Source organism: Somniosus microcephalus, chromosome 2 (genome assembly GCF_052327205.1).
Source record: "Somniosus microcephalus isolate GS21.2 chromosome 2, FLI_Smic_1.0, whole genome shotgun sequence".
Lineage (NCBI taxonomy): Eukaryota > Metazoa > Chordata > Chondrichthyes > Squaliformes > Somniosidae > Somniosus > Somniosus microcephalus.
Window position 1 is genome coordinate 90156954 of NC_140988.1, and position 26454 is coordinate 90183407.

Here is a 26454-nt window from a genome sequence, read left to right on the forward strand (position 1 = left end):
AGTGTGACTCATCCAATAGTCTTTCCCTTGACTTAACAGCTTGAACTTCCGTCCTGCTGAACCAGCAGTGCTGACTTTTACAAACAGCTGGACTGCCTTGGTAATTTTTCCTACTTGCCAACTGATTTGGCTCCCTTCGTAGGGCCCACGTACATGATCTGGTAGAAGTGATAATGATTTAGATGGTTATCACCTTCTGCTTCGTCTTTTTCTTTTCTGCTTCTTGGAGACTCTCGGGGCTCCCTTATCAGCTGCCAGCTGTAGCGCCACCATCTCCCTATGTTCCTTAGACTTTAAGTGCTTCATCCTGATTTCTGCACTTTGGGAGTTTTCATCACAAGCTGGGCAGACCAAGTCCTCGTAATATTCCGTGTCACTCAACAGGTCATGGTAATATTCGGTGTCGTCCTGAACTAGTCTAGCGAGAGGGCCTGCTACTTCTTCCTTACCCAACTGGACGTTAGCCGACTGTTGTTCCCTCCCTAGACATCTTTCCTGAAGAGACTTCTTCATGCGTTCATATTCATCCCGCTCTTCCTGGGTTTCCTGCAAATCCTTCACTAATGACCTCATTTGTGATTTCAATACTTCCCCTTCCATCGGGGATTGATTGATCAGGCTATTCAATCCTTCTACTGGAGCAGCTGTTTCAACATTCTGTTGTTCACATAGACGTGATTCAGCGTACTTTTGGCATCCCAGTAAAATCTGTGTTGCAACCTCAGCTATTTCCATAACTTTTGAGAGCTCCGAACTCCTTCCCTTTGAAGATTGAAGCTCGTGTTCAGATTGTTCCCATTGCAGAGTCTTGTCCCTCAGCATATGAAGGAGTTGGCTGACCGTTAACTCTTCCACGGGAACACTGTGGATCAGAGTCTTCTCCATTTCATCCACCTTTTCCTCCAATGCTTTCACCTTCTTTTCCTCTTGTACTTTGGCTTTCAGCGCTCGGAGAAGTTGCGCCTTGATGCTCTCTAGCTCATGTTCAGGGGCCATTCTTACAGTCTCTGTGTTTCTTACAGTTTCCTTTTCTTCCACTGAAAGGATTCCCAGTTGAATCTGTTCTTCAAGTTGTTGAACCTCGGTCATTGCCGCCTCATATTTGTCTTGGGTTTCCTTCAATATTTTTATGAGTTCTTGGACATCTTGTCTTTCATGTTCTGCCATGTCTTTCACCTCTAATTTCTCATCTATGGATGGAACTTCTACTGATGAGTCTGTCTTGGCCTTGAGCTCATCAAGAATTTCCTGCAGCCTTTGGACTTCTTGCTCATGTTCAACCTTTAGTTGCTCATATGCTTCTACTGAAACTAGCTTTTCGGAGGTTGCCGAGTTAATCCCCTCCAGGATTGTAGCCTGGGCCTGTTCATACTGTTCCTTCAACTTCTCAAACTCTGCTTGTAAGGAGTCGTAGAGAAGAACGGGAATAAAATCCTGGCTTCCTGAAGATTCCTCTTCATTTGCTCCTTCCTGCAAATATTCTAACTCCTGAACAGCATAAGGGAGATGTGATCGGTAATTGGTCACAATGGCTCTATGGTCGCTCTCTGCTTGAGCTAGCTGCTTCTGTTGCCTTTCCAGATTCTCCCATTCGGTGTCATAGAACTTTTTCATTGTTTTCATCTCTTGTTTGAGACGGTAACTCACTTGTTCTACTTGCTGTCGTAATTTGAAATAAAGTTGAGTCCGAGCTCGGTGTTCGTCAGTCATGGATATGTCCGTAAACTGAACAGACTCAGAATTCTCTGTCAAACTATGTTGTCGTTGTTCGGTGGAGTTCTGTTCTGAAGCTTTGTTCTTCTCTGGAGCATAAGCCTTTATGCGTGCCTTCGTTCTTCCAACCTTAGTCGGCAAGTCCATTTTAGCCTTGTCTTTCATATTTGGGTTGGTCTTATCGTCATCCGTTTCAGAATCTGAGCTGATTGTCTGCACCGAGTCCTCACTCGTTATGGCTTTTAGATAGTGCCATTCCATGTCTATTTTCTTGATCCACTCCCGTCCCAGAAGTGGTGGTCCTCCCTCAGGTAGTACGTATAAGTTCATTCTTGGGTGTTCTTTACCCCCATCTCTCACCTTGACTCTTATCTTCCCCATGGGGTATACTTTATGCCCCGTGTATGTCTGCAATACGAACTTGGTATCTCTTAAGGGTATATGTGAGAATAGCCGGTGGTAATCCCTTCGATTTATGACTGATAGAGCTGATCCAGTGTCCAACTCCATTTTCACTTGGACTCCAGCTATTTTTAGCATGACCCAGATAGTTTGTAGGTCAGCTTCCTTACTCACATTGTGAATTCTCAGACTGCCCAGCTCCTGGCCGTTTGGGTCTGAGCCCGAATTCTGTTCGTCTGAACTCTTCTCAGCCACCTTGTGTACCTTGTTGTACTTTTCCTGTGATGGCTTCCTTTGGTTGTTGGTCTTCTTCCCTGACCGGCATACCTTAGCTATGTGACCCAGTTTGCCACATTTCCTACATTCCTGGTTCTTAAACCAGCATTGGTTCTGGTCGTGTGTTGTCTTCCCACAGCGATAGCATTTTGTTGTACTCGAGGTAATTTGATCCACACTGAGTGCCGCTGCCTTTAGCTGCATTTCCGCAGTTCCCTTCGCTGCGGCTTCGTGCGATGCTGCAATAAGGACAGCCCTGTCAAGTGTAAGGTCGTTCTCTTCGAGTAGTCGCTTTTGCGTTCCTTCCTTTGACAACCCGCACACGAACTTGTCTCGCAATGCCTCTGTCAGATTCCCTCCAAACTGGTAGTGTTTCGCTAGTCTACGCAGTTCGACCAAGTATTCTGCGTTGCTTTCGTCTTTCCTTTGCGTTCTCGCATAGAATTTGAATCGTTCCGCCAACATCAACAGTGTGGGGTTCAAGTGATCCTTCAGAACAGTCACAATATCATCGAAAGTCTGATCCGCCGGTTTAGCTGGTGCTAGTAGATGTTTCAAGAGCCCGTATGTCTTCGCGCCCATCGAGTTTAGCAAGGTTATAGCTTTGTCATCTTCTTCTATTTTATTGGCCTCACCATAGATCTCAATGCATTCCACATACGTGGCCCAGTCTTCTACCTCGGAATTAAAATCGTTGATGTTACCACGCTTAGGCATCTTCCTCTCTTCCTGATAACACCACGGATTATTTCTTTAAATTTTCTTTTTTTTTTCTCAAGATGGCGGTTCCCGCGAAAATGGCGGTTTCCCGCGCTTATCTTCTCTCCCCGCCCACTTCAATGGCGGTTCCCCGCTTCTGTCTTCTTCTCCGCCTAATGGCGGCTTCCTGCGTTTCTTCCCCTGGCGGGAGGGGTACACTTTCCCCACGGGCGACGGCCGCTGGCTTTCAGGTTCACAGCCTGCGCGTCGGCTTCAGTGCTTTCCCTTTTCTCGGCAGGGCAACCGGCGCTGGGTACACCCCGTTGACGGCGAACAGTTTCAGCCGCTGGGCTGGCTCTCGCTCAGTTCCCCTTGGTCGGCTCTGTCTCTCTCCCGCTCGCTCGGCTCTACCGGCGCTGGGTAAACCCCGTTGACGGAGAACAGTTTCAGCCGCTGGACTGGCTCTCGCTCAGTTCCCCCTTGGTCGGCTCTGCCTCTCCCGCTCACTCGGCTCCCAATCGCGCCTCCCAGCCCTCTCGCAGTCCGGTGCTTCCCTCCCCGGCTGCGGCTGAGTTTATCTCTTCCCGCGCCTACGCTCCCGGTCGCAGCGCTTCGTGTCTTCGGTCGCTGCCCGGCCTTTTTCGCCGGTCGCGGTCTAGCTGTCTCACGACGCCGTTGCGTCCCCCAGCCTGTCTGTACCGCGGCTTCCTTGCTCCACGCTGCCCCAGTCTCAGCGCCTCTGGACCCGACTTCTGTCCGGCTCCTTTCCCCCTCGACCGTGGTCGAGTGCACCGCCCTTATCCTCCGGTTATTCTTTTTACTTTCCCTTACTCACAGTCACCGTGGCCGCCTTGCTTCTCGTGCTGATCGGCTCACTCCTCACCGTGGCAGAAGGGACAGTCAGTGCCTGTTGCTGATGGAAGTCTTTGGCCTAGAAATTGAGTTTCGGCTTAGCCAGGGCTTTAGCGCCGGAAGTTAGTGCCGGCGCTAAGTCCCCCTGCGCGCGGCAAAAATTCAGCAGGGCCGCGCCCAAACGGCTGCTGGCGCTACTGAAGGGTCTTTGCGGCGGTAAATCGGCGCTAACTGCCGTTTCGCGCCGCAATTCCGGCGCTGCGGCACCCGATGCGGTGCGGCAGGCTCGGGAAGTGCAGGCCTCCTCCTTCCCTTAAGGAGGAGCTGCCTGCACCCGATCGCGGCCCGCGAAAATCTTTTAAAAAATGAGCCCGGCACCTCGGACAAGTGCCGGGCTTGCTTCTGTTCTGGCGGGGGGGGGGGGGGGAAGTCCGGGGAGGGAGCTGCGGCCAGGCAGCCGGCGGGAAAGCGGCCGGCCGCCGCGGGGCCTTTAATGTGCCGGCGCAAAGACTCGTAAGACTCTGTTGCCAGAGTCTTAGTTGCGGCTGTCACGGGCGAGGCGGCCGCAACTGAATTTCGGCGCTGGGGCCCGTCGGCATGGCAACCGGGACGCTGCGCACACCGATGACGTCATCGGTGCCGGCGCAGCGCTACCGGTCTACCGCGGCGTAAGGGCCCCAGGCAATTTCGGCGCCGGTGCCAAATGCAGCGCTAGGCCCTCTAGCGCCGCAAAATCGGCGCTAAGGGCACTCAATTTCTAGGCCTTTGTCTCTAACTTCTTCTTCCTTTCTAGTTCTGCAGCCTCGAGTTTTCTCCCAGCAGAACGACGAGGGCGGTTGCCTCTTCTCGACGCTCGTTAACTGCTTCGGAAGTATTGTTGCCGCAGGGTACGATCGGACTCGTCGCCACTGTAAAGTCTGTGGGTTGTTTAGTTAATTAATACACAGACTACCAGAGTAACTTAAAACAGGACTTTACTATTCGAAGGTCAGGGCGAATCTGCCAAATAAATCCTGACACAGCACTTATATTACAGTATACAGAAGCCAACAAAGTAGTGCCACACCTAAAATAGTTCTCTTAAAGGTGAACGGTTACATACAATGGTTTTCTTAAAGGTAGACGGATACATACACTACAGAAAGGATCATTTCTCCAAAGTATGCCGCACAAAGGGTACAAAGAAACACAGTGTGAACAACATAGAGGAACAAAATGACTTTGCATTGGCTGTTACTGGAAATAACGTGACAGAGAGACTTGCCTTTTGTGTGGGAGGAGTAAACCTGAGAATGTTAATTGATTCGGGTGCAACTAATAATGTGATAGATGAGAATACATGGGAAGGATTAAAGTCAGAACACATTAAGTGTCAGTCACATGTCCCTAAGACAGAGAGAAAGTTATTCTCTTATGCTTCTAGCCGACCACTGTCAGTTAAAGGTGTATTCAGATGTGGGATTACAATAGGTAAAAGAACTGAGCAGGCAGAGTTCATTGTGGTTAAAGGCCATGGAGAACCGTTGCTAGGAAGGGAGACAGCCATGAAACTGGGAGTTTTAAAAATAGGCGCAGGTGTCTCAGCTGTGGTAGATGTAAGACAGCTACCAGAACAGCGGTATCCAAAGGTGTTCCAGGGAGTAGGAAGACTGAACACAAAACAGATCAGTTTGTATATCGACCCACAAGTGAAGCCTGTGGCCCAGCCACTCAGGCGTATACCATTCAACTTAAGGGGGGCAGTAGAGGCCAAAATAAAACAACTGAGGGACATGGACATTATCGAACCTGTAACTGGTCCCACCCCATGGCTAAATCCTGTGGTTATTATACCAAAAGCGGAGAAGGATGTAAGGTTATGCCTAGACATGAGACGAGCAAACCAGGCAATAGTGAGGAACAATATCCAATCCCCACCGTTGATGAGATACTCCAAGGTATGAACGGCTCGACGGTGTTTAGTAAGCTAGACCTGAAATGGGGTTATCACCAGCTAGAACTGACCCGAGTCACGAGAAATCACAACGTTTGCAGTACATAACAGAGTATACAGGTACAAGAGGCTGATATTCGGTGTATCTTCAGCTAGTGAGCAATATCAGCACGAGATAGCTAATGCCTTGGCTGGAATAGAGGGTGTTGAAAACATCTCAGACGACATTATCGTGCATGCACATGACCAGGAAACGCATGAAAAATGCCTGCACGCTGTCATGACCAGACTAATGGAAAGTGGACTGACACAAAACTCAGAGAAGTGCCAATTCAACATGGACCGATTGATTTTCATGGGAATCCTGTTGTCTGAAAAGGGCATCGGACCAACAGCAGAGAGAGTGTGAACGGCGGCAGAAGCTCGGGAACCAGAGAATGCTACAGAGGTGAGGATTTTCTTGGGACTCGTTGGGTACAGTAGCAGATTCATCCCGCAGTTTGCAACGCTATCAGAGCCACTGCGACGCCTGATGAGAAAAGACACACCATTTAAATTTTGGATCACAACAGAGACAGTCATTCAGTGCACTCAAGGAAGAGTTGGCCAGAGCCGGCAATTTAGCATATTTTGATAAGGACGCACCAACCAAGGTGATAGCAGATGCCAGTCGTGTAGGTTTAGGCGCAGTACTAGTTTAGGACCAACAGGGACAAGAGGTGCCAATAGGCTATGTAAGTCGTAGTTTAACAGACTGCGAGAGGAAATACTCTCAAACAGAGAGAGAGGCCTTAGCTCTTGTATGGGCTTATGAGAGGCTGCATCCATATGTGTATGGCCGAAAATGTAACTTGGTAACTGACCATAAGCCATTACAAGTGATATACGGCCCACACTCTAAACCCTGTGCCCGTATAGAGAGATGGGTACTTAGATTACAGCCGTACGATTTTAAGGTGATACACATTCCAGGCAAGCAAAACACTGCAGACCCACTGTCACGATTGTTGGGGGAGACAGCAAAACAGGAGAGACATTCTCATGGCTCAGATGAATACGTGAGATTTGTAGCTGTGAGTGCGACACCAAAAGCACTCACTACTAGAGAGGTGGAGGAAGCCTCTGCTACCGACCCAGAGCTGATTGAGGTACGGAAGGCAATCACAAACGGACATTTTGGGAACTGTAAAGCTTATGCAGCAATTGCAAACGAGCTGTGCGTAGTGGGGTACCTAGTTCTTCAGGGAACACGCATCATGCTACCCACAGTGTTACATGCACAAGCCCTGGTGTTAGCTCATGAAGGACACTTGGGAATAGTTGGAAAAAAGCAACATCTCAGAACCAAGGTTTGGTGGCCTGGCATGGACAAGGCAGCTGAAAAACACTGTAAAGCGTGCCACGGCTGTCAGATAGTAGCCAGACCCGACCCACCTGAACCGTTAAGACCAACACCATTACCGGAGGGTCCCCGGCAGGATGTAGCTATAGACTTACTGGGACACTTGCCATCCAACCACTCCATTCTTGTGGTAGTTGATTATTATAGTCGCTACTATGAATACGACATCATGACCTCCACAACAACAGAGATGGATATTGATAGTTTAGAGCCTGAAAATGTGTCGCAACTGAGGTCATTCCTCGGATTGGTGAATTACTACCATAAGTTTTTGCCGAATTTGTCCACAATTCTGCACCCACTGAACGCCCTACTACAAACGGGAGTAGCATGGAAATGGAGCGATGAATGTAAGCGGGCCTTTCAGAAGAGTAAGGATCTAATCACTTCAAGAGAAGTATTGGCTCACTACAACCCATCACTACCGATAAGACTGGCATGTGATGCGTCTCCCTACGGCATTGGAGCGGTACTGTCACATAAATTCCTTGATGGCTCAGAGAGGCTGATAGCCTTTGCGTCACGCTCGTTAACTTCAGCCGAGCGTAACTATGCCCAGATTGACAGAGAGGCCCTCAGCCTGGTGTGGGGGGTGAAGAAGTTCAATCACTACCTGCACGGTCAGAAATTTACTCTACTAACTCATCATCAACCTCTTGTCTCCACTTTCAACCCTCAAAAGGGCGTACCGATAATGACAGCACAACGGCTACAGAGGTGGTCCCTTTTCCTAGGGGCACACCAATATGACATCGAGTACAAAGGAACTAAACAGCATGGGAATGCTGATGGATTGTCGCGCCTACCGTTGCCGATGGTGGAAGAAACACCTGCAGTGGATCCAGTGGAGATATTCCACTCGACCACAGTCGAATGTCTCCCTGTGACGAATGCAAACATAGAAAAGGAAACACGAAATGACCCGACACTCTCCTGGGTCTATGATTTAACGGTGAAGGGATGGCCAGCACATGGCGAACCACTGCTGCCAGCATTCTTGCCGAGAACAGCTGTCAGTGTGCAGAGGAACCTTGATGTGTGGATCCAGAGTAGTAATTCCACCCAAATTGAAGGATAGAGTGCTCAATGAGCTTCATGAGGGTCATCTGGGAGGGGTAAAAATGAAGAACTTAGCCAGAGCGTTTGCGTGGTGGCCGGGAATCGATAGAGAAATCGAAGAGATGACCAAGAGCTGTACAGGATGCCAGAAGGTCCAAAACGCCCCACCACAAGCCCCTCTACATCCATGGGAGTGGCCCTCATCTCCATGGCAAAGGGTGCACATTGATTTTGCTGGTCCATTTATGGACTCAATGTTTTTAATTGCGGTGGATGCACATTCAAAGTGGCCAGAGGTAATAAAAATGTCCTCAACCACCACAGAAAAAACGATCACAGTCTTACGAACCATATTCGCCAGAAATGGGCTGCCTGAACAGATTTGCTCCGACAATGGACCACAGTTTGTGTCTGAAGAGTTCTGGAGGTTCTTATGGTGTTAAGCATTACACATCCGCCCCATATCATCCAGCCACCAATGGATTGGCTGAGAGGTTCGTTCAAACATTCAAGAAGGCTATCAAGGCAATGTGTAATGAAGACATACCCCTACAACACAAGGTGGATAACTTCTTGTTTGCCTACCGGAATGCGACACATGCGGTTACCAACCAAACTCCAGCCATGATGTTCTTCAATCGAAGACTACGATGCCGCTTGGATTTGGTTAAGCCAAACATCAGAAGAGATGTGGAGAACAGGCAGTTTCAGAATATGAATGAAAGGCCGACCAGAGTTTTAAGATAGGTCAACCAGTTTTGGCCCGGGACTACCGCACAGAGAAATGGCAGCCAGGAACGATCTGTACACGGCAAGGACCTCTAATGTATACCGTGGACGTTGGAGAGAGCATTGTAAGACGCCATGCTGACCAGATTCTAGAGTCACTGGAAAACGTCAATTCCACACCACGATCCGATACACCTGGTGATGAAACCGAAGTACCAATTGCATCTACCTCAGAATCGGTGATATTGGAAGCAGACGAACCAAACGACGTTGATCCCGAATCAACTTTGCCAGAAGAACCTGATACCCCAAAGAGACGTTATTCAGACAGAATCAGGAAGCCTCCTCAAAGACTGAACTTATAATTGCTTAACTTCAACTAATGTATCTAGCAACTGTAATTGTAAATATGTTATTTAATTATTAATCGAATGTTATGTACTGTTTAGCTAAAAGGGGAGGAATTGTAGTGTATGTACTTTGCAGAAGGAACTATATTCTGCAGCCCCTGTATACTGCAGTACCAGTAGTGACCACCCCTGTATATAAGCCTGTGTAGTAACTTTTGCATAGTAGTTCCAGGTTGTCTCCACTCAGTAAAGACCTGTTATAACCAACTCCTGCAGTCCGTGTCTCAATTATACATGGACATAATAGTCCCCCTTTGAAAGAACAATTTGTTTCTCCCTCAGCCCCCCCCCTTCAGGCCTGATCAGGTGTACCTCCGCTAACACGACACCAGATCCCGCTGAAGGCACAGACACTCTTAAGGTAGAAAGTCCCTAACGGCCATGTTTGAGGTGGCTGGAGGCTCCTGCAACAGGCCATCCCAGAAAACTCAACCAAAGGCTGGAACCCGACATCTCTGGGCCTGGGCCTAGTTTTCAGCTCTTCCAGTGAACTCCCGGGAGGACGCCAGAAGGGCTGCAGATCATCAGGTTGTCAATCTTTAAAAGCTTTTCTGAACTTCTCGCATCTGATAGCAACTTCAGCAGAATGTTGGCTTGAAGCTGGGCAGCATGTGTGGAATGAAGCACGTTTCAGATAAAACATCAGAGTCCATATGCTTCCACAAACACCTGAGGCACAAAATGACTCCTTTGCACGTGTGTGTGGTGGTCAAACAGGAAAACAATACAAAACTTATAATGAGTTCAAAGCAAATTGCTTGTTGAAAAAAAACAAGACTTCTTCAGAGAGCAAGGTTCTCCTTACATCACTGAAGCATCCACAATCTTTGATGGACAAAACCGTACTTTGTATTTACTCTCATACACCACCTGCCTATTTTTTTAAATGAGTGCACAACTACACTCCTGAAGAAGTGTCATCCTGTGGCTTTCTGACACAGCAGATCAGCATATGAGCATCCTTGCTGTCCAAACCATTTACATTCTCATTGTGTAACCGGAATACATTCATCTGCTTTATTTCTTTGTGTGTTTTACTATGTTAAAGGCGCTATATAAATGCAAGTTGTAGTTGTTGTTGTAGGTCAGTTTGCTGTTCATTCTGGGGAGATGTTGAGAGCATTAGTTTTACTCCTATTGGCACTACACCTTCTTTTCTTCACCTGTTCTCTCAGATGAAGTCAGTTGGCTAACAAATGTTCCTTTGTTACCCAGTGGGCTCTTTTGTATTAGGTTTCCTCATATTAAATTACTCTATGGGAGAGTACTCACTGTACACACACAGTTCAGCACACAAAAAAAATGTACACTTTGGTACCGCTCTCATTTAGCCAAAAATCAGAACAGCAATCCTTTCTTGTTTGAGCGCTGGTTTGTCGTGTCACAAAGCAGCAGGACATGGCTTCTTCTCCATCAGTCCCTATATCATGAGTCTTGGGGAAGTGCTTCCCACAGAGAAGGCAAACTGGAGGATGAGGCAAACTCCAGGTCAGAGTTCTTGTACAATTCCTATCAGATGGCTCAGTAGCAGAGTGAGCACAGCACTGTGGCAGGCCCCCCATATATTCTGCAGCAACTGTCCCCTTCAACAGCTAGAAAACGTTACAATGCTGTTAATCTGCAGCTTGAGTGAACACAGAGGTAACACGTGCATAACTGGCATGCTGTTCTTTAATTATGATTGCAGCAATAAAAAGGTACTTTCAGTGGCATTCGGTTAATTTTAGATGAGGAAATTGTACATCTGATTTGTACATACAGTGCCGATTAATGGCACAAATGACATGAGTTTGACAATCGTGTCATTCTCATTTACAGTCACTTGTACATACAAATTGTGCTACAGTTCAGTAACGTGGATTCATAAAGGATCCCCACATGCTTTAGAGAGGCCTTAGTAAACAACCTTCCCAGGTGTATCTCCGAGCCTCAGGCTCTGTAACATGATCTCCTCTATTACAGCGTCGCCATCAGAGATAGTACTGTAATATACAGTGGGCAACATTATAGGGGCAACAGCATCAATCGGGTCAGCTGGCAATACACTAAAAACATAATTAACCAAAAAAGAGTGATGCTGAACAAACGACCTTGCTTGGCTTAGTTGATAGCACTCTTGTTTCTGAGCCAGAATGTTGTGAGTTTAAGCATCAGTAGCCTTGAAACATAATCCTCAACAACAACAACTTGCTTTTCTATAGTGCCGTTAACAAAGAAAACCGTTCCAAAGCGCTTTACAGGAACGTAACCAGACAAAAATTGACATTATACCAAAGAAGGAGATATTAGGAGGGTGACTAAAAGTTTGGACAAGGAGGAGGTTTTAAGGAAGACTTTCAGGGAATTGGAGAGGCAGGAGGGGTTTAGGGAGAGAATTTCAGAGTGTATGGCCCAGACGGTTGAAGGCTCAGTCGCCAATGGTGTGGCAAATAGAGTGGGGGGATGCATTAGAGGCCATAGTCAGAAGAACACAGGGGGCTAAACTGGACAGTCCCCAAAATGGGCATGGGGATCGCAAGGGGTGATTACCCCGCGTCCGTTCAATGTAATGCAGGCAGCACTAACCGTGCTGTTCATTGGTTGCACGCATCAGCAGGGGACCTAAAATCAATACTTGCTAGCACTGCTTAAAGCTAGCCTGCACTGCTTAAAGCTAGCCTGCACCTCTTAAAGGGAAGGTGCACTGTGGCTGCTCGTGGTGCTGACATCATTCGGAATAGTGCTGTGCAACAATAGACAATGGCTGACCATAGGAGAAACCGAGCACCAAGGTTTTCCGACGCTGCACTTGAGGTCTTGGTGGAGGAGGTGAAAAGGAGGAGAGATGTCCTGTACCCGCAGGGGGGCAGGAGGCACTCCAGAAACATGATAAAAGGCAGAGGGAACAGACAGCCACGGAGGTCAATGCCAGGAGCTTAGCCCCGAGGACGGACCTGGATCCAGTGCCGCAAGAAGTTTAATGGCTTCACACGAGTGGTCAAGGTCAGTGAATGCGTCTTCAAATACCATATCCCGCCAACTGCAACACTAGCCTCAGCCACTGCTCAATTCACCACACCCCCATCACTCACATAGAATCAAAGGAATTTACTGAGCAGAAGGAAGCCATGCAGCCCATCATGTCTGTGCCAGCCAAAAAAGAGCTATCCAGCCTAATCCCACTTTCCAGCTCTTGGTCCGTAGCGTAAGTTACAGCACTTCAAGTGTATATCCAAGTACTTTTTAAATGTGATGAGGGTTTCTACCTCTACCACCCTTTCAGGCAGTGAGTTCCAGACCCCCACCACCCTCTGGGTGAAAAAAGTTCTCCTCAACTCCCCTCTAGTCCTTCTACCAATTATTTTAAATCTATGCACCCTGGTTATTGACTTCTCTGCTAAGGGAAATAGGTCCTCCCTATCAATTCTATCTAAGCCCCTCATAATTTTATACACCTCAATTGAATCTCCCCTCAGCCTCCTCTGTTCCAAAGAAAACAACCCCAGCCTATCCAATCTTTCCTCATAGCTAAAATTCTCCAGTACTGGCAACATCCTTGTAAATCTCCTCTGTACCCTCTCTATTACAATCACATCTTCCCTGTAATGTGAAAACCAGAACTGTACGCAATACTCTAGCTGTGGCCTAACTAGTGTTTTATACAGTTCAAGCATAACCTCCTTGCTCTTGTATTCTGCGCCTTGGCTAATTAAGGAAAGTATCCTATATGCCTTCTTAACTATCTTATCTACCTGGCCTGCTACCATCAGGGATCTGTGGATATGCACTCCAAGGTCCCTCTATTTCTCTACACTTCTCAGTATCCCACCATTTATTGTGTATTCCATTGCTTTGTTAACCCTCCCCAAATGCATTACCTCACACTTCTCCGGACTGAATTCCATTTGCCACTTTTCTGCCCACCTGACTAGTCCATTGATATCTTCTTGCAGTCTACAACTTTCTTCCTCACTATCAACCATACAGCCAATTTTTGCACCATCTGCAAACTTCTTAATCATGCCCCCTACATTGAAGTCTAAATCATTGATATATACCACAAAAAGCAAGGTTCCTAGTACTGAGCCCTGCGGAACCCCACTGGAAACAGCCGTCCAGTCACAAAAACACCCGTTGACCATTACACTTTGCTTCCTGCCACTGAGCCAATTTTAGATCCAACTTGCCACTTCCACTTGGATCCCATGGGCATTTACTTTTTTTAACCAGTTTGCCATGCGGGACCTTGTCAAAAGCCATGCTAAAATCCATGTAGACTACATCAAACACACTACCCTCATCGACCCTCCTCGTTACCTCTGAAAAAATTCAGTCAAGCTAGTCAGACACAATCTGCCATTAACAAATCTATTCTGACTGTCCTTGATTAATCTGTGCCTTTCTAAATGATGATTAATACTGTCCCTCAGAATTTTTCCCAATAATTTGCCCACCACCGAGTTTAGGCTGACTGGCCTGTAATTAATCAGTTTATCCCTTTCTCTCTTTTTAAACAACAGTACAACGTTGCCTACCAACGTCACCTACCAACAATCTGTATCAATCAGGACTCATACCTAACATTCATATGCTGCACCTCACCCTCACACTTGCAAGCCCCAAACCCACATCTCACAGCTTGCACACACTGCCAGCTATTCAACCACTGCAGCCATATCACGACAAACATAATGCACGGCACTCACTAAAACACTTCCCTTTCTCTTGCAGGAGAAGGTGGCGCACAACCAGAGGCAGCAGTAGGGGGCGAGGCACACCTGCACATTCTAACCCCATGGAGGAGACGGTGCTGGCCATTATCGGAAGGGCCAGTGCTGAGGCCGTGGCCAGCGATGGGGCTGAATCCATTGAAGATGATGGTATCCTCATACCTAAACTTCCCCCTCATCCCACAATCTCTTCTCACTTACAAGCTGCAGATGGTCTAAGCATTTCTTACTTTCCCCTCTCCCCTCACCAAAACCTTACCCTTGTTACTTTTTCATTTCAGATACCCAAGAACTGCCACCTGGCCAGGCAGTGGAGGAAGACCAAGAAGACAGTGATGATGAAGACACACCGCCACTTGATTTCACACTCGTAGCCACCAGCTGAGATACTGACACTGTATGTATCCTAGAGGATTGCATAGCAGCAGGATCTGCACTTGGTGAAACACTGGGCACAAGTGCGCTGCAGGGAGCAAGGATAATACAGGTGCCAGCTCGTCGGAAGTTTGTGTGACTTTCCTCTGCCTGCTGTTTTAATGGAAGCATTAACCCCTTTACAGTATTTTAAATGGGCAATGTCTCCATTACATGAGTGGACAGGGGTCGTCATACGAATGCATTAAGCTTTTGTCTGCTAATATCATAAGCAGTCATTTTGGAGTTTATGCTTCTAGCAGTGATCGCCATGTTGAACAAGAACCTGTTGGTTGAGCTGTTATGGAAGCTGGTAATGCACAGGGGCCAAGCACAAGTAGGGCTGCTAAATAAATGTCTCGGGTTTTATGCCAAGTGAAGCAAGAAGAAAGAGAAAGCAAAACAAAAATACAAGAAGTTTTAGCTCAGAGATTCCTCCGTCAAACACATGCTGAAAAGCTGTTGGATTCTCTGCCAGTTCCCAAGCTGCTAAGTGGATTGTTCCTGAAGTGAAAACACACCTCCTATTCTGCAGCGTGCCTTTTATTTCCAACAATGGATTAATTCCTCTTTTATTCTTTCTTCCTGCTCTAAAAGCAAGATCTTAGAAAAGACAGTTTGAACTTCAATGACCAGAGCTTCTTAACCTCTTTACTACTGATTAGATTTCCATTAATTTTAAAGCCTTGTATGGAATAAGGAGCCTATCCTCTCACAATTGGTAAATTACAAAGCTCAGTACAGTTAAGTGAATGCACTGTTAAATCTATGGAACAAGGGACTTTCACCCGCTAACAGCATTCTGTTTCTTAGGGGCATTTTTTAATTTATTTCAACAAGTAACTTTATTATCCCAAGTACTATCTTTGTGCCTTAAAAGTCTTGGTTTTCCCTTATTGTTAGCTCCTTGGTCCAGTTGATATCAATAACCACCGAAATGAAAAGCATGTATTGTATTGTGTTGTACCGCCATGATATTTTAGAAGGATGAATCTGTTTTAATATCTAAATGTAATTAACTGCCCTTATGTTATATACCTTACAATTTAAGCTTTGACATCTCAGGTGTTGCTTGAAATTCTTGGCAGTCAGAATGACAGCGTGATTAAGAATGGGAATCGTGCAACATCAAAATAACGAGCAGACAGTCTCTGTTACAACACACCGACAGTGACGTGGCCGGGAGAAACAGCGGGAAACACTCGCTAAATCAGACAAAGCAGATTGTGGAATGAAACAGAATTTGGAGGATTAACTGAACTTGTCCATTGATCTACAGCAATTAAATAATGTTGGTAGCTTGACCCGAATGATGGCTTTTTGGCAGTCGAGGGGGACGGTTATGTATGTTAAAATGAAGCAGGACAAATACTGTTCCAGCGCTCATGCTGCTGGTGATGTGGAAGTTTCAGCTCCTGTTGTGCTGAGCCCAGTCTGACCACTCTCATTAGTGAGACCACTGAGTGGGCACAGAGACAGTGACACAAGAAGAAAGCTAATGTCCCAAAACACATTTCTTGGGGTGGGGGGTTAAATCATCCCAAATCTGAAGACATCTATTATCTTAATTTGTGCCCCGTGATATTTGTTTACCCAGTAAAACCGGAATTCTTCCTTAATCATTCAACATAGATTGCTTTTTGGGGCCATGCTCCAAGCAGCTGTTTCAGGTTTAAATTACTGATTGTTCCAAACAACGTGCTAAGCAGTGAACATTCGAGTGCAAGAACCTCACAACAGATAGACTTATCTGCGGGATTCAAAAAGCTTCAGGATACATTGGGGAGACCAAACGCAGACTGGGTGACTGTTTTGCGGAACACCTCCGTTCAGTCTGCAAGCATGACCCCGAGCTTCTGGTCGCCTGTCACTTTAATTCTCCGCTGCACTCCCACTCTGACCTCTCAGTCCTCGGCCTCCTACACTGTTCCAACAAAGCTCAACGTAAGCTCAAGGAACAGCACCTCATCTTTCGATTAGGCACTTTACAGCCTTCTGGACTTAACATCGATTTCAACAATTTCACACTATAAATTGGCCCCTATATTTCTATATATATTTTTTTCTCTTGTTTCCTCACATGGTGTCTGTTAATGTTGTTGCCATCATCATCCACACATCTAGAGCCATCTTTTGTTTCTTAACTTGTCCCATTATCTCTTCATTTGCCTTGCACCATCATCCCTTTAGTCAGTCAATCTCTCCTGCCTTCCATCCTATCACAGACCTTCCCTTTGTTCTTTCCTCCACTCCTCCCTGCCCCCGCTTAACAATCTCTCCTCCCTAACCTTTTCCAGTTCTGAGAAAGGGTTCGACCTGAAACATTGGCTCTGTTTCTCCCTCCCCGATGCTGCCTGATCTGCTGAGTGTTTCCAGCACTTTCTGTTGTTATTTCTAAAAATAGAGTGGATTTATGACAGAGACTGGCGCTTCTGTGATTGAAAAAGCAAACAGTAAAACAGTAAAAATATTTGAAAAATATACAAAGGAGACCTTGCTGTGGGAAAAGCATATATCCTTTTGATTTGACTTATGTTCTGTGTGAAAATATAGATGTGTCACATTATAACTCTACCAAGCTAGAGAAAACAATTTTAAATATTCTTATGGTTGCAAAAACACACATTATTCAAATCTGCTGTGCAAAAATGACAAAGTAAAGAGCATCTCCATAAACATATTTAAAACAGCCAGTAAAATAAAAGATCCTTATTGATCGAGGATGGTCACAGAGGAGGTTTACTAGACTAATACCTGGAATGGGCGGGTTGTCTTATGAGGAAAGGTTGGACAGGCTAGGCTTGTATCTGCTGGAGTTTAGAAGAGTAAGAGGTGACTTGATTGAAACATATAAAATCTTGAGGGGTCTGGACAGGGTGGATGTGGAGAGGATGTTTCCTCTTGTGGGAGAATCTAGAACTAGGGGTCACTGTTTGAAAATAAGGGGCTGCCCATTTAAGACAGAGATGAGACATTTTTTCTCTCACAGAGGGTCGTGAGTCTTTGGAACTCTCTTCCTCAGAGGGCGGTAGAAACAGAGTCTTTGAATATTTTTAAGGCAGAGGTAAACATAGAAACATAGAAGATAGGAGCAGGAGTAGGCCATGCGGCCCCTCGAGCCTGCTCTGCCATTCAATGCGATCATGGCTGATCATCCAAATTCAGTACCCTGTCCCTGCTTTCTCCCCATATACCTTGATCCCCTTAGCCTTAAGAAATATATCTAACTCCTGCTTGAATATACTTAATGAATTGGCCTCAACTGTCTTCTGTGGAAAAGAATTCCACAGGTTCACCACTCTCTTGGTGAAGAAATTCTTCCTCATCTCTGTCCTAAATGGCTTACCTCTTATCCTTAGACTGTGACCCCTGGTTCTGGACTCCCCCGCCATCGGGAACATCCTTCCTGCATCTAGTCTGTCTAGTCCTGTTAGAATTTTAAAAGTTTCAATGAGATCCCCTCTCATTCTTCTAAACTCTAGCGAATATAAGCCTAATCGACCCAATCTCTCTTCATACATCATTCCTACCATCCCAGGTATCAGTCTGGTGAATCTTCGCTGCACTCCCTCCATGGCAAGAGCATCCTTCCTCAGATAAGGCGACCAAAACTGCACACAATACTCAAGGTGTGGTCTCACCAAGGCCCTGTACAACTGCAGCAAGACATCCTTGCTCCTGTACTCGAAACCTCTCGTTATGAAGGCCAGCATACCATTTGCCTTCTTAACCGCCTGCTGCACCTACATGCTTACCTTCAGCGACTGGTGCACAAGGACACCCAGGTCTCGTTGCACTTCCCCTTTTCCCAATCTATTGCCGTTCAGATAATAATCTGCCTTCCTGTTTATGCCACCAAAGTGGATAACCTTGCATTTATCGACATTATACTGCATCTGCCATGCATCTGCCCAATCGTCCAACCTGTCCAAATCGTACTGGAGTTTCTCTGCATCCTCTTCACAGCACACACGCCCACCCAGCTTTGTGTCATCTGCAAACTTGAAGATATTACATCTAGTTCCCTCGTCTAGATCATTTATATATATTGTGAATAACTAGGGTCCTAGCACCGATCCCTGCAGTACCCCAGTAGTCACAGCCTTCTACTCGGAAAAAGACCCGTTTATTCCAACTCTTTGCTTCCTGTCTGCCAACCAGTTTTCTATCCAAGTCAGTACCTTACCCCCAATCCCATGTGCTTTAACTTTGCACGCTAGTCTCTTATGCGGGACCTTATCGAAAGCCTTCTGAAAGTCCAAATACACCACATCCACTGGTTCTCCCTAATCTATTCTACCAGTTACATCCTCAAAAATTCCAGTAGATTAGCCAAGCATGATTTACCTTTTGTATATCCATGCTGACTTTGTCCGATCCTGTCACTGTTTTCCAAGTGCTCTGCTATTACATCTTTTATAATGGACTCTAGCATTTTCCCCACTACCGATGTCAGGCTTACCAATCTATAATTCCCCGTTTTTTCTCTACCACCTTTTTAACTAGTGTGGTTACATTAGCTACCCTCCAATCCATGGGAACTGTTCCAAAGTCTATAGAATTTTGGAAGATGACCAGCAATGCATCTACTATTTCTAGGGCCACTTCCTTAAGTACCCTAGGATGTAGATTATAAGGCCCTGGGGATTTATCAGCCTTCAATCCCGTCAATTTCCCTAACACCATTTCCCTACAAATACTGATTTCATTCCGTTCCTCCCTCTCATTAGACCCTATGTTCCCCGGCATCTCTGGGAGTTTATTTGTGTCCTCCTTTGTGAAGACAGAACCAAAGTATGTATTTAATTGGTCCATGTCTTTGTTCCCCATTATAAATTCCCCTGATTGACTGCAAGGGACCTACGCTTGACTTTACCAATCTTTTTTGCTTCACATATCTATAGAAGATTTTACAGTCAGTTTTTATGTTCCCTGTAAGCTTACTCTCATACTCTATTTTCCCCCTCTTAATTAATCCCTTTGTCCTCCTTTGCTGAATCCTAAACTGCTCCCAATCCTCAGGTTTGCTGCTTTTTCTGGCCAATTTATATGTCCTCTCCTTGGATCTTATGCTATCCCTAATTTTCCTTGTTAGCCAATGTTGAGTCACCTTTTTTGTTTTATTTTTATGCCAAACAGGGATGAACAAATTCTGTAGTTCATCCATGCAATCTTTAAATGTTTGCCACTGCCTATTCACCATCAACCCTTTAAGTAACATTTCCCAATCCATCCTAGCTAACTCGCTCCTCATACCATCGTAGTTTCCTTTATTTAAATTCAGTACCCAAGTCTCTGAATCAACTACTTTACTCTACATCTTAATGAAGAATTCTATCATATTATGATTGCTCCACCCCATGGGGCCTCGCACAACAAGATTGCTAATTAATCCTTTCTCATTACATAATACCCAGTCTAAGATGGCCTGATCTCCAGTTGGTTCCTCGAAATATTGGTCCAGGAAACCATCCCGTATACACACTAGGAATTATCCTTCCACAGTAGTGTTACTAATTTGGTTAGACCAATCTATATGTAGATTAAAGTCACCCATGATAACTGCTGTGCCCTTATTGCACGCATCTCTAATTTCCCGTTTAATGCCATCCCCAACCTCAGCATTACTTTTGGGGGTCTGTATACAACTCCCACTGATGTTTTCTGCCCCTTGGTATTTTTCAGCTCTACCCATACAGATTCCACATCATCAGAGCTAATATCCTTCCTTACTATTGTGTTAATCTCTTCTTTAACCAGCAATGCTACCCCACCACCTTTTCCTTTTTGCCTGTCCTTCCTGAATATTGAATACCCCTGGATGTTGAATTCCCAGCCTTGGTCACCCTGGAGCCATGTCTCCGTAATCCCAATTATATCATATCTGTTTACATCTATTTGCGCAGCAAATTTATCCAGCTTATTACGAATGCTCCTCGCATTAAGACACAAAGGCCTAGAAATTCAGTTGTTTGTGCCAGCCGCTAGTGCCTTAGGAGGAGATGTGGGGCGCTAGGCGGCTAGCGGCCGGGCGCAGCGCGATCTGCGCCTCTCCCCAACTTCAGTAAAGATTTAGCGGCGGCGCAAAGCCTTTGCGCGCGCTCAGCTGCGCGCGCAGATCCTGACGTCATTTCATGGTGCAACGCCCTTTGTGCGCCCTGAACCGGAAATTCAGTGGCGCCGCCCTTCTTTGCGCCTGGCGCCCCCAGCGACTGGTAGAGGGGAACGGTTCCCAGTCGCTGCGGGGCGCGGGGGGCGCTATTTAAAGGGGACTCCTCCTGCAGTATAAGTGGCAGCCATTTTGTGCCAATCCCTCTGTGTGAGAGATGGATATTTGGAGAGAGACAAAGGCAGAGAGCTTTCTGCTTTGACTCAGTGCTTGCACAGGTACTTGTGGCTTCAGGCCAGAGCTTTGCACTTGGATTTCACTTTCAGTGCCATAGCCTTGAGTCGCCACATATAATGGGGGATGCAATGGGTGGAAACGTTGGCTTTCTGCATTGCATTCAAAGGGATCAGAGACGCCGTGAGAGAGTGCCAGTCATGGCCAGACAGAGATTGGCCAACAGGCGTTGGCACAGGAGGCCTTACCCACCCAGGGTATACCGCCAGCAGTTCTCATATCTGAACATGTCTGAGGAGCAATGTGTTCGGAGGATGCGATTCAGAAGGGAGGTGGTCACTGAGATCTGCCACCTGCTTCGCAGAGATCTGCAGCCACAGCTGAGGAGCAGGACGTCTCTGTCAGTGGCAGTGAAGGTGACGGTGGCTCTCAACTTCGATGCCACTGGCTCCTTCCAATCCGCTACTGGGGACATTGCCAACATCTCCCAGTTCGCGGTACATTGCTGCATCCGCCAGGTGAACAATGCCCTTTTCAGAAGGAGACGTCAGTACATCTCCTTCCCCATGACCCTGGACAAGCAGCAAGAGCGTGCAATCGGATTTGGAAGAATAGCGGGCTTCCCCATGGTTGAGGGCGTAGAACTGATGAACCAGCAATGGTCAGGCCTTGCTTCAGGGCTGCAGTGTGCAGGGCATGGCAGCCAAACAAGTCGACCCTTCCCCTTTAAGAGCTGACCGGCGCCAGCGTGTCTGCCTTCATTGAGCAACTCGCCGCACCTGCGCTGCGCCCATCCTCGGTGTTAGCGCCCCGGATCGCCGGCTTAGCGCCTAATGATAGTCGTGCATCGCCTGCTTTAGCGCAGCAGCAACCTCTTGGGGCGATGCCACTGAATATCGGCGAAGGTGGCGCGAAATTGCGCCGGGCGCAAACTTTAGCGGCCGCCTGGCTGTAGCGCCCCAAACGTGGCTATACTGAATTTCTAGGCCAAAGTCTTCAGGCTTGTTTTTTTAACACTCTTAGACCTTTTAGAATTATTGTTTACTGCGGCCATGTTTGATTTACGCCCTTGATTTCTCTGACTTCCACTTTTGCTTTTCTCCTTCCTGTCTTTTGCTTCGATCCTTGCTTCCCTTTCCTCTGTCTCCCTGCACAGGTTCCCAACCCCCTGCCAGTTTAGTTTAAACCCTCCCCAACAGCACTAGCAAACATTCCCCCTAGGACATCGGTCCCGGTCTTGCCCAGGTGCAAACCGTCCAGTTTGTACTGGTCCCACCTCCCCCAGAACCGGTTCTTGATAAGCAAGGGGGTGAAAGGTTATTGGGGGTAGGCGGGAATGTGGAGTAATCAGATCAACCATGATCTTATTAAATGGCGGAGCAGGCTCGAGGAACCGAGTGGCCTACTCCGGCTCCTAATTAGTATGTTCGTATGTATGTTTGTATAATGATTTTCAAAAAGATCTTGCATCTGCCCCAGCAGCAGCTGTCAAAGGTATAAACCTGTGTCACTCATCACCATTAAGAATACATTACTGGTGTCCACCTATCAACTTTTATACAACTTGGTTTTGCAAACGTCACAGATTCGTGCTTGAAAACTTGAGAAGAAAACACCTTTGTTCATGGTTCCTATTAAACGTGTCCCTTCATGGAGCAGTATTCCTTACTGCAGGCACGACGAGCATGTGTGTTTCGGAAAGGGGAGTATAGCATACTTACAACTGTGTGAAGCAAATGTCATCTGTGTCCATAAGAGGGTGAAATTTGAACATAGTGCTTACAGAACTAGTGTCCATGTCACTGTACCAAAGGGGACGATGAAGCCTTCTGTACTTTTAGTTCCATTGGCTCCTCTTGCTGAAAGTCGATAGCACAGAATCTCTGGCACATTTTAGATTTGGAACGCCTGACTACTACAAAATATTTCTGCTCATTGTGATTCCATATTTATTTGAGCTCCAGCTCATGCTTTCCTTGTGATCGTAATGTTATTTTGGAAAAACTTAATTTTATGCATAAACAGCCAGCATCACCACATATCCCTGTTAATTATGCTTATATTTAAAAGTCTATCCTAATCAGCAGTTCGTTATAATTTTTGAATTAATTTTGTAGCTATGGTTTCTTATAGTGGTCTCCTATTAAAGAGCTGAGATGTGCTCTTCTTCCCTGGCACTAGAGTAACAGGAATTCATTAAAACTCTGAGTCATGGATCCTAAACTGCAGACTCACAATCTGCCAAAAAGTGCCAAAAAACAAAATATTGTGGCATTAGAGCCTATGTCTGAGTGTAAATACAGATTAAGTACATTGGGACATTTTAAGAACGCGCTCATGACAACGACTGCCCTTAAGATCAGCTGCAGTCATGAGTGTCAGAACATAGGTGCTTTATCTGTGAAGGAGCAAAGTGCAATGAAAACAAATCTCTTCACCAGTATCAATCCAAACACTTGAAGCACTCTACAATAGCAAAATACTGCGGATGCTGGAAATCTGAAATAACAACAGAAAATGCTGGAAACACTCAGCAGGTCTGGCAGCATCCGTGGAGAGAGAAACAGAGTTAACATTTCAGGTCTGTGACCCTTCGTCAGAACTGGAAAAAGTTAGAGATGTAACAGATTTTAAGCAGGCGGCAGCTGTTGATGATTCTGCCGTCCCCATTCGCCACATTTAACCACTCCTGCCTTCCACCCTAGCACAGACCGTCCCTTTTGTTCTTTCCTCCCCTCCCCGCTTTCCCTGCCCCTGCATCTGCTTAAAATTTGTTGTTACTTGAAGCACTCTTCCCACCCATGCTTCAGTTACTGCCACTTGGAGCCTTCAGTCTGCTGTGATTTGTTTTATGAATAAGTTGTGATACTTTTTTTAGGGTGAAGTCATCACATAAACACATATAGGTGTTATGCTCGAGACTGACTATACAGGTAGACTATCCTTTATCCGAAAACCTTGGGACCAGCTGTGTTTCGGTTTTCGGAATTTTTCGGATTTCAGAAGGTTTTGACAACAAACACTGTTGCTTAGCAACAGCTTGTAAACACTCGGGCCCTGCCTTGGAAGCATCTCTGAAGCTGTTGCTAAGCTACAGAGACTCTTTCAACAGCCTGACTGTTTAAAAAAATGCTAGGGGAAGAAAAAAAACCTAACAAAACGGCTGCTGATTTCTGCTGTTAGATCGAGGTTTCCGGCTCCCCCTGCTCCGTATCTGAATTCCTTGACTTAGCGGGGGTTTGGGGCTCGACTGCCGCCGCCAGTTGTGGGAAAGCCGGATATCGGCTGACTCCTACACTAAGCTGGCCCGCAAATCAGGTCGGGGGGCGGAAGAAAAGACTATCGGATGGGCCGCTGCAGCTATCGGACAGGCCGCTGTATTGTTGGGTTCACTCTCCCGGTACCTCCTTCACACTGCCCGGCTCGGCCTGCAATCTCCTACCCAGGAGGGAACTCTGTGACCCTCTGCCCTGCTCACAGGGAAAGGCAGAGCTCCCGGACCACTCCTGTCATGTTTGGCGCCACTCGGGTCATGTCGTGCGCACGACTTACGCTCCACGAAAAAACTTTTGGTTTTTAGAGGCTTTCAGTTTTCGGAAGTGCGGATAAAGGATAGTCTACCTGTAATGTGATTTTTAAACATGGAACAGTCTTCTGCTGTCTTTGATCATTAGAACATGGGTGCTCAAGAGCCAGTTAGCCGTCCTCTCAAGTGGTTGCTTCTTATTTGTACTTCTCAATTAAGACGTGGTTTACGATGATAACCAATTTGTTTCTCAAGCTCCAATTTATTTAAATCCATATTAAAAGTATTTTTTATTAACAGAGCTAATCTGATGATGTAATTTCCAGTCAACTGTCCCAATTGAAGTCTAGATCCCCAATTTCCGCTCCCCCTCACCCCACCCCCACCCCCACAGCACTTGCCGAGAATGGGGCATGCAAGGGGCTAAAATAGGTGCAGAGTACTTACTTCTCCATTCATGCCGCATTCCCACCAACCGATATTGGGTTTCAGGAGGGCGTGAGGCCCTCGTCGCAGGCAGGCAGGCAAGGGCCTGATAAATATTCAAAAGGTGGTGTCCAGTGACATCACTTGGTCTCCAACGTGAATTTAACCCCAGGTTGTGTGGCTCTCACTGAGTGCTGAACGTGTGTGGGAAATCTGGCAGCAGATGGATCCATGGCAAAAAGAGGTCGGTCTTCATTCATTTATATTGGTCTCCTCATGGGCCACGAGGACCAGGAGTGCTCCTTCAGGCCCCTCAAGCTTATCTTGGTCTCTTCTACCTGGGCCATGAGGGCCAGGAGTGGTCCTTCAGGACCCTCAAGCTTACCTTGGTCTCTTCTACCTGGGCCACGAGGACCAGGACTGCTCCTTCAGGCCCCTCAAGCTTACCTGGGTCTCTTCTACCTGGGCCACGAGGACCAGGACTGCTCCTTCAGGCCCCTCAAGCTTACCTGGGTCTCTTCTACCTGGGCCATGAGGGCCAGGAGTGCTCCTTCAGGCCCCTCAAGCTTACCTGGGTCTCTTCTACCTGGGCCACGAGGACCAGGAGTGCTCCTTCAGGCCCCTCAAGCTTACCTTGGTCACTTCTACCTGGGCCACGAGGACCAGGAGTGGTCCTTCAGGCCCCTCAAGCTTACCTTGGTCTCTTCTACCTGGGCCACGAGTCCCAGGAGTGCTCCATCAGGCCCCTCAAGCTTACCTTGGTCTCTTCTACCTGGGCCACGAGGACCAGGAGTGCTCCATCAGGCCCCTCAAGCTTACCTTGGTCTCTTCTACCTGGGCCACGAGGACCAGGAGTGCTTCTTCAGGCCCCTCAAGCTTACCTTGGTCACTTCTACCTGGGCCACGAGTCCCAGGAGTGCTCCATCAGGCCCCTCAAGCTTACCTTGGTCTCTTCTACCTGGGTCTTCCCTTCCTCCTTCCTGAACACAATCTGCTCCCTCCCTCCCCCCAACAGCTTATCTTAGTGCCAGGGAGTGCTCCCTCCCCAGCAGCAGCCTCCAGGAGACAAAAATCTTGCTCACGCCTGCTGGTCTCCACGTCATTGCCAGCAGGATTGGGAGGGAGTCAGCGTTCCAAAGATTAAATAAGGCAGAGGAGTTAAAATGGCATGGCCGTGCGAGCCTGTCGCTTGTTTCGCCCCTGCACATCACACTGATGCCCTTCGTTAAAATTGGGCCTTAAGTATCACCCTGGTTTCTTTTCAAAAGGAAAAGTTAGAACTGTCTTTTATACAGACTTGGCACTTCTGCAGGAAAGTGATAAAACTGGCCAATTGGGTGCTATGCGCGGACCAAACGACAGGGTGAGTTTGATGGGCTGCATGACTTTTTGTTCTCCCCTCCATTTTATGCCCTAATGCTGGTAGAGACACCGCTTCCTATTGTCAAATAGCTGACTGCTTATATACAGCTGTAAAGCCCCCGTGAATTAAACACCATCACCACCCCTTCTAGTTACAATCACTGAATTTATGGACCAATTTTTTTTGTGACAAATGAGA

The 26454-nt window shown here is 46.9% G+C and overlaps 1 protein-coding gene across 1 annotated transcript in view; it reads right to left on the reverse strand.

Annotated features, from left to right (window-relative positions):
* The window catches only part of frem3 (Fras1 related extracellular matrix 3), a 227161-nt gene that overhangs the window by 81291 nt on the left and 119416 nt on the right, over positions 1 to 26454 (reverse strand). The window lies entirely within an intron of this gene.